The sequence below is a fragment of the Triticum urartu genome, chromosome 3 (genome assembly GCF_003073215.2).
Source record: "Triticum urartu cultivar G1812 chromosome 3, Tu2.1, whole genome shotgun sequence".
NCBI classification, from domain to species: Eukaryota; Viridiplantae; Streptophyta; class Magnoliopsida; order Poales; family Poaceae; genus Triticum; species Triticum urartu.
The window spans coordinates 614,690,544-614,698,663 of NC_053024.1; positions in this window are offsets into that span (position 1 = coordinate 614,690,544).

Genomic DNA, 8,120 nt, shown 5'->3' on the forward strand with positions numbered 1-8,120 from the left:
TTGCACCCACCTAACGGCGGTGTGTCGGGGCATGGCTACAGAAGAACCTGCCACCCACGAATCTCGGAGCACGCCTGGCACAGTGCGCCGTACGAGGTAGGCATGACCCGTCCGGCGCAGCACTGTTGCCATGTTGACCCTGGCGTCACCCACGACGGGCCGCCAGCATGGCCCACAGGCGGTGGGCCCCTTAGAGCAGGGAGACGGCCTAAGGCGGCCGCGCTTCCAACCAGCCGGCCCAAGACGGAGCCGGCTCCGCCAGCCGGCCCGCCGCTTCCCTCGAAGAGGACGCCCCATTAAGGAGACAAGACGCGGTAAGGCTACAGCGATCACCCGGCAGGCGGCGGTACTGTAGCCGCGCTTGCCACGATGAAGCTCACGTCAGCAAAATGAAGCCACAGTGACCAAGGAGTTGACAGCCAGCGGGACCCACCAGCCGGCGGGCCCCAGCAGTCGACGAGGAAGCCGGCGAGTGCAGTCACAGACGGCTGGGCCCGCGCCCAGCCGGATTACCACTGTACCCCCAGGGGGTAGGCCTATATAAACCCCCCGGGGCACCCACGCAAAGGGTTCGACCCCCTGCTAGTTCTAGAGACGATAAAAAGAGAAGAAGTAGGCTAGCCCTGCCCTTTCTTCCTCCTCCTCCCCCAAACAGCTCAAGGAGCGTTGTGTAGCTACTTGATTCATCTAGCGAGCATGCGGAGACCCCGCAGAGCAGCAGTAGGGGTGTTATCTCTTCGGAGAGCCCCGAAGCTGGGTAAGAGCCGCCGGCGTGCGTGTCTACGCCTCATCCCGCTTCCAGGCACCGGCGACGTCTTACTGGTTCCCACACAGATAAGCCACCCGTTGGCATATGTCGCACCTACCACCCGACACGGCTAGTAGCCAGGGAGTGTTTGTCCCACTTTATAAAGCCTTTATGAGGGCAAAGATTTACGACAAACAAGGCAATCCGGCCATATGGTTTTATAAACAAAGGTACACAGAGAGATATTTTATATTATGTTTTAATGTAAGGAACATCTTTTGAAGAGAATAGTCCCGCCATCGGTTCCTTTATTTGGGTTTTCATGTTGATCATGATCATAAAACCTCACGTCCGATCATTGTGGTAGGAAAATATTGAGGATTTAGTTTGGGGAAAGTTCCCGAACTCTATAGTATTAATGAACCAAAATTTTCATGTCGTCGTTGCCGACCAATTATATCCTTTAAGATTGCTAGCTTTTGGCTTCACCCAATCTAAGGTACTAACTCGGATCACCCGGTAGTAACAATCACAGAGGTGCTCCCTTTACCGCCTAGCCGAACAATCGGGAACGTAGGGATAAGCATAGGAGCCAGGCAACCAAGCTTGCACTACAAAAAAGGACACTTCCATGATGATACGTGTTTGTCACAGTAGGTCACGTTTTCTTTCATGCATGTACATCCATGACAAATTTATGACAGAATCAGGATAGTCATACATGTGCTGTCATAGAAGTGTTCCATGACATTACCAAAATTATCATCACGGAAGTGTCCACTTCCATGATGATAAGTCGCGCGTCATGGAAGTGCTTTCGTCAAGGGTGACCGACACGTGGCATCCACCATAACGGGACGCCGTTAAGCTATCGGGTCCGGTTTTGGATCCAATAACCGGCTAACAGCCCGGACCAATGAGGATTTTCCACGTGTAAAATTCTCATTGGCCGGAGAAAACACGTGTTTGCTCACCGTTGGGACAGATGTCATCCATTCATTGGACAGGAGGCACCTATGATACGTCGACACGTGGCATGGCTCAACAGAGGCCCATTCCGGTGAATAGGCTGGCCCGTTTGGCTTGGTCAAAAGGTAATGGGCCAGCCCGCGGAAAGCCTGTTAACGGCTTGTTCGTTTATAGCCCATTTACGGCCCGCTAACTCACGGCCCATTACGACCTATCTGAATTAAGCCCAATAGCTTCATCTGGGCCTTCCAATATGATTCCATCCCGTTGTAACTTCTGCCCATGTATGACCCATGATGTCTTTCGTCCCAAATGATACAATTTGTAACTCTTGGCCCATTAACGGCCCGTGGTGAATCTGGCCCGGAATGAATAGTGTACCCCTTTATACCCATTAACGGACCATTATTCCATTGGGCCGTTTCCAACCCGTGTTATATTCCAGCCTTCTCAAGGCCCATTTATTCTTGGGCTCATTTCCAGCATTCGGTTACTTACGGCCCGTCATTGGCCTTTTCTGCCTCTGGGCCAAATTCAGCCCACGGTTACAATCGGCCCGTTTGTGGCCTGTTACTCTGTTGGGCCGTTTTCATAACGTCATCAAATACGGCCAATTAATGACGGCTTGTAATTGTTGGCCCATGAACGGAAGATTCCAAATCTAGCCCGTTTACGGCCCACAATGCGGTCTGTTATTGGCCCGTGTTTGGCCTATCGATCAGACGACACGTAGAAGGCCCATTGATGCTACGACCCGTGGAAGGCCCATTGATGCTACGGCCCGTAGAAGGCCCATTCTTTCTATGGCCCTAAGAAGGCACATTGTTTATATGTCCCATAGGAGGCCCATGGTTACTACTAGCCCATGGTTATTGTGGCCTAGTTTTAAAAAATAGGTTATTGCGGCCACTAGCAAACCGCGGAAAAAGAACAGCACTATCTACAAGCAAACAAATAAATAATACAACAAGGAAATAAATAAGCAAGCAACTTACGCTGGGCTATCACGGATATTACACATATTACATCCACTGGGCATCAAAGTTCACCACCAGTGCAAATATAGGGAACAAAGAAGCATATCATATACACTAGTTGTCAAAGTTGGCGACCAGTGCAAATAAACACCACAGCAAAACAAGTCGAGAACTGAAACCACTTCAGAAGATCTCAAGAAATAATATCCTGGATACCCATAATGCTGGCAAGATGCTTAGCAAGCTTATTAACATTCTCTTGTTTGGCGCTTAAATTCTCCAGCGCTTGCTGTTGCACCAGAAAGTATGCATCTGAATTCTACATGGACTTCCTCAGTCCTTCAGCTTCATGTCGCAGCACATCTGATCAATGTCTTTCAACTTGAAGTTGAGACTCAAGAAGACGAACTAATTCAGGTAGCGAGTTCGAAGAGCTTGTGCCAGCAGTAGCGGCCAGTAACTCGAACACTACATCAAGACAAGACTTTTTGGTTCTCTCACTGTCGTCAAGGTAGTTTTTATCAGATTTCTTGGAGACGAACAGGGATGTCTCACTATCTTGAACCTTATCTGCATTACTTCCTTTGACATTGCATAACAGGGTACTGTTCTCCAATATTTTGTCCACATTTTAAAAGAGAAACAAGCAGACATATCACATGTTTACCATGTTGTATATGAAACTCATTTTGGTAAATCAGTTTAGTAGTTTTTGTTGCCAAATCAAGATAGAGACACAGTTTAAATAATATTTGTTCCAGACAAAGCAGAATAGACAGAATATAAGTGTGGGAAACTATAGAGCAATAACAACACTTGTAATGTGCATGACATGAGAACATAGCTGTTTATTCAATTCATACTGAAATCAACATAGAGCAAGTTACAACATTAAACCAGTTAAAGAAACAGGTTTAAAACATACCTGTTGCACCATTGGAGTTTCAATTCCATCCTTCAAATTTGAAAATAGTTGGTCTGAGTAAATACAATGATGCAAGAGCAAAGGAGTATGAACCATAGCTACAAAACCTGAACTGAGAACAATTCTTGTTCTCCTTTAAGCGTTGAGTTGGGATTTGGAGTGGTGGTCCTCGTGCTTTGGGCACTGTAGTTCCCTTTACTAACTACTCATGTTTGGGTGCTCTGTGGTGGAGACGGTGCTGTGTCAACTGGAACTAGGTTACTATCTGCTAGGGTTGGAGTCAGAAGGGGTATAGTTGGTTCTCTGTCCAACTGGGTAGGGGTACAGTCTGCGAGAGTCTGGGTTATGTGTGGTGGGGCTGGTTCTTGGGCATGTATAATCATGGTTATATCTGCATCAACTGGTAGCACTATCTTTTCTGAAGATCGTGCTGTTACTCCCTTAGATACTGCCATCACCCTCTCCAATTCAAATGGCTGATAAACAAGAAAAGTATTTGAATGTACAAACATTGTATGATAGAGAGGTGCAATGGATAGTGGGGAATAAAAGAAGGCATGAAATAATTCACATTCATGTTGCCTAACCAAACAGGATAGCATGACACAGTTCCACATATATGATGGCTAACTAAACAGGATAGCATGACACAATTTCACGTTATGATGGCTAACTAAAAAAGATTGAAAGACATAGTTCAAAATATGATGACTATGTAAACATGATGACATGATATAACTATATAATGTGTTTATTAAATAGGTTGGCATGCCATAATTCACATACATGCCGCCTGTGGAAACATGATAGCATGATATAATTCCCGGATAGAATGACATAATTCAAAATATGATGACTGTAAACACTAAACAGGATGAGATGATATAACTATATGATGTCTTTATTAAATGGGTTTCCATGCCATAATTCAGATAGATGCTGTTTATGTAAACATGATGGCATGATATAATTCAAATATATGATTTACATAGTAAGCTAGTAAGCAGATGGCAATCCATATATGATGTAAAAACTAAGCAATGCAAGACAACATGCATGACATGGGTAATATAACCCTGCCAAGTTTGAGCATAGACCTCAGGGGGGAAATAGGACTGGTCATCAGTCTCTGGATCCTCCTCTGAGGAGCTCTTTGTATCCAGCAAGATGTCTGCTTCAGCAGGTAGCATTGTCTGCTCTGAATACCTTGTTTTCAATCCAGATACTTCCATCACTGCTTCAAATGGCTGATGCACAGGAAGAGTAGTTGAATATACAAACGTTGTCGACAAATGGAACACGTAATACAAAAAATTGATAGCATGATATAATTCACATACGTGATGATTGGCTCAACAGCATGGCATTGCATAATTCACATATATAATGCCTTTGCAACAAGATAACATTGCATAATTCACATATATAATGTCTTGCAACAAGATGGAAATGCATAATTCATATATATGGTAATTAGATACTAAACATGTGGCATTCATAGAAAGCGTGTCTAAACTAATCAAATGACATAGCAATGCAAGACACCATACGCACGATATGACCAACATAACCCTGGCAAGTTAGAGCATACACCTCGGGGGGGGGGGGGAATTGGACTGGTCATCTGTCTCTGAATCCTCCTCTGAGGAGCTATCCGTAACCAGCGAGATATGCGCTTGGTCAGATAGCATAGTCTGCCCTGAAGACCATATTTTCACTCCAGAATTTTCCATCACCGTGTCAAATGGCTGATGCACATGAGGAGTAGTTGAATGTACTAACATTGTTGACAAATGTAATACGTAACAAAAAAAATGATGGCCTAATATAATTCACATATAAGATGACTGGCTAAGAAGGATGGCATTGCAAAATTCACATATAAGATGCCTGGCTAGACAATATGGCGTTGCATCATTCACATAAACGATGAATAAACTAAACAGTTGGCATTCACACAAAGCATGTCTAAACTAAGCAGTTGACATATTTGATGTATAAAGTAAGCAATGCAAGGCACCATATGCATGATATAACCAACATCAGCATGCCAAGTAAGAGCAAAGACCTGAGGCGGTAAATAGGAGTGGACTTCTCCTTCTGAATCCCCCTTAGAACAGATATCTTCCTCTCGATTACAATCCGAAATGGGTGGAGGGGGGCTGCCTTTGTGCCTACCATCACTACAAGGATTCTGGTCTATTGCAACAAAATTTATTGCTACAACTACGTTTTGTTGCAATAAAACATGATATTACCACAATTTCTCCGACTATGGTGATACGTCGCACATATTCCCATAACTTAGTTTCATCGCGATAAATACTAACTTTGTTGCAATACAGGCCTCATATTGCAACAAACTGTACCGGCGTAGCAATATGGTAGTTGTATTGCGACAAAAAAATTCCGTTGCGTGAGGGGAGTCATTTAGTTGTAATAGTGGCTAAGTATTTCAACGGAATAACTATACGTAGCAATATTCAAAAAAGATATTGTAATATCGGCATGAAGTTGCATTAGTTACAAATATTGTTGCAAAAAAGTGGCTAACTATTGCAACAAAGTGCTTATGGTAGCGATATTGCAACAAACAAATTCCGTTGCGCAAAGCAGCCGTTTTGTTGTAATAGATACTAGGTATTTCAACAGAATAACTATTTGTGGTAATATTCAGAAATATATTGCAACATCAGTGTGATGTTGCATTAGTTACAAGTAAAACAGTGGAAAAAGATGTTATTGGAATTTATAGATATGATGTTATAATTTTTGCAAGCTTTAAGGTGTAATTAAAATATATTTTAATGGCACCAATTTCAATTAACAAAAACAATGGAAAAAGTTTCTAAATGGATAGAACACACTTTCTTGACAGGAATATATATTTAATTTGTTAAATTTGGATTTGAAATGGCCAACTTGTTGCCATTTTATAACTAGGGTGTTTTCTCCCAAACATGGACTTGTCAGATGGAAACCGAAAATAGAGGGGCCCTGGTGTGAAAATTGCCAGATCCAAATCTAGAGCTGAATCTGACCGAGGACTTCTATTGGCGCAACCGCTGACCTGCGGGCCCGTGGCCTCGCTGGGGCTGACTTCTGAAGGTGGCATCTACGGTGACCTCTAGTGGCGATGACAAGTGGGGTCGGCCACCATGCAGTAACCAAAAAAATGTGGAGAGATTCACCTGCGCAGGGATTCGAACGCTCGTCCTCAGTGTTGCAGATCATGGTTCAGACCAATGGGTTATGCAAATGTTGGTGAATATAGTGGGTTATCATGTAAATATCTAGTTCCCAGCCCGATCAAGAATTCAGACACCGATGACTAGTGTCTCTTGTCCATTTTGTCCTTCATAAGTGCTTCATTTGTGTTGTTTTAAATATTTCCTTTCCTTTTTTTCCGAGCAAACAGGGATGCTAGCATTTAGTTGTCCTCTTGTCTTTGCACAACATTATCATCCTCCTCTGAAGAAGAATATGGAGTACGTGAAGTGCCTAGTTCTGATTATGCCAGGATAAAGAAGCCAAGCCTCTCTTCTTAAGAAGGGAGCAGTTGAACGATGGTTACATTATTGCCCACAAGAACAAACTAACTTTAGCTCAGAAGGACTCACAGATCTGCATCTTTGTTGCTGTGATGGCCAGTACAATGTTTTTCTATGATTCCTTCTGATGAGTTCCAGTTTTTTAAATGTGTGCTATGCATTGATCATGTAGGTTGACTGTTTAAACTGTCAATTCATAGTATAGTTTGCTTTATACTAATCACTTCTTTTGTGTTTATGCAAACAGGGGTGCTCTTCTTGATTTCAATGGGAACTGCACAAAATGTTCACGAATACATCGAATATTCTCGAATCATTCATTTCCGCCACAAGAAAGAAGGTGCCGATATGTTCAAGTCGTTGCAACATATAAAGGAGAAATCTTACATGCTACGCACGAATTTGGTTGATTTTGGTGGAACTGCACAAAAGGAACACCTGGTTTATTTAGCACGAGTTGCCATGTTATTGTCCTAACTGATGGCAAACCCTGCCCGTTCCACAATCATAGGCATTTGATATTTTGGAATGGGAAAACCTTGTCAAAGTTTGCTCATTGATGTATGCAAAACAACATGCATTTGACATTTCGGAATGGGACAACCTTGTCAAATTTTGCTCATTGATGTTAGCAATAAGACATGCGTTTGATATTTTCGGATTGGACGCCCTGTGCTGTTAGCAGCATCTATTGATTTTTCTTTATTCTTTAGTTGTTAAGTAAATATTAGCTCTGACATGTGAATCACTGAGATGTATAATCATCGATTGTTTTGAATGTTCTCTACGAATTGGCAGGCCTGTGTGTTGATTGGAATGTACAGGAACGCTAAATTTTGTACTCCCTCTGTTCCTTTTTACTTACCATATTAGATTTCTTTCAAGTTAGTTGATTTTACATTGTGTATTTTGATACTTTTTTCTTTAAGATTGGTCAAAGTAGAGATACT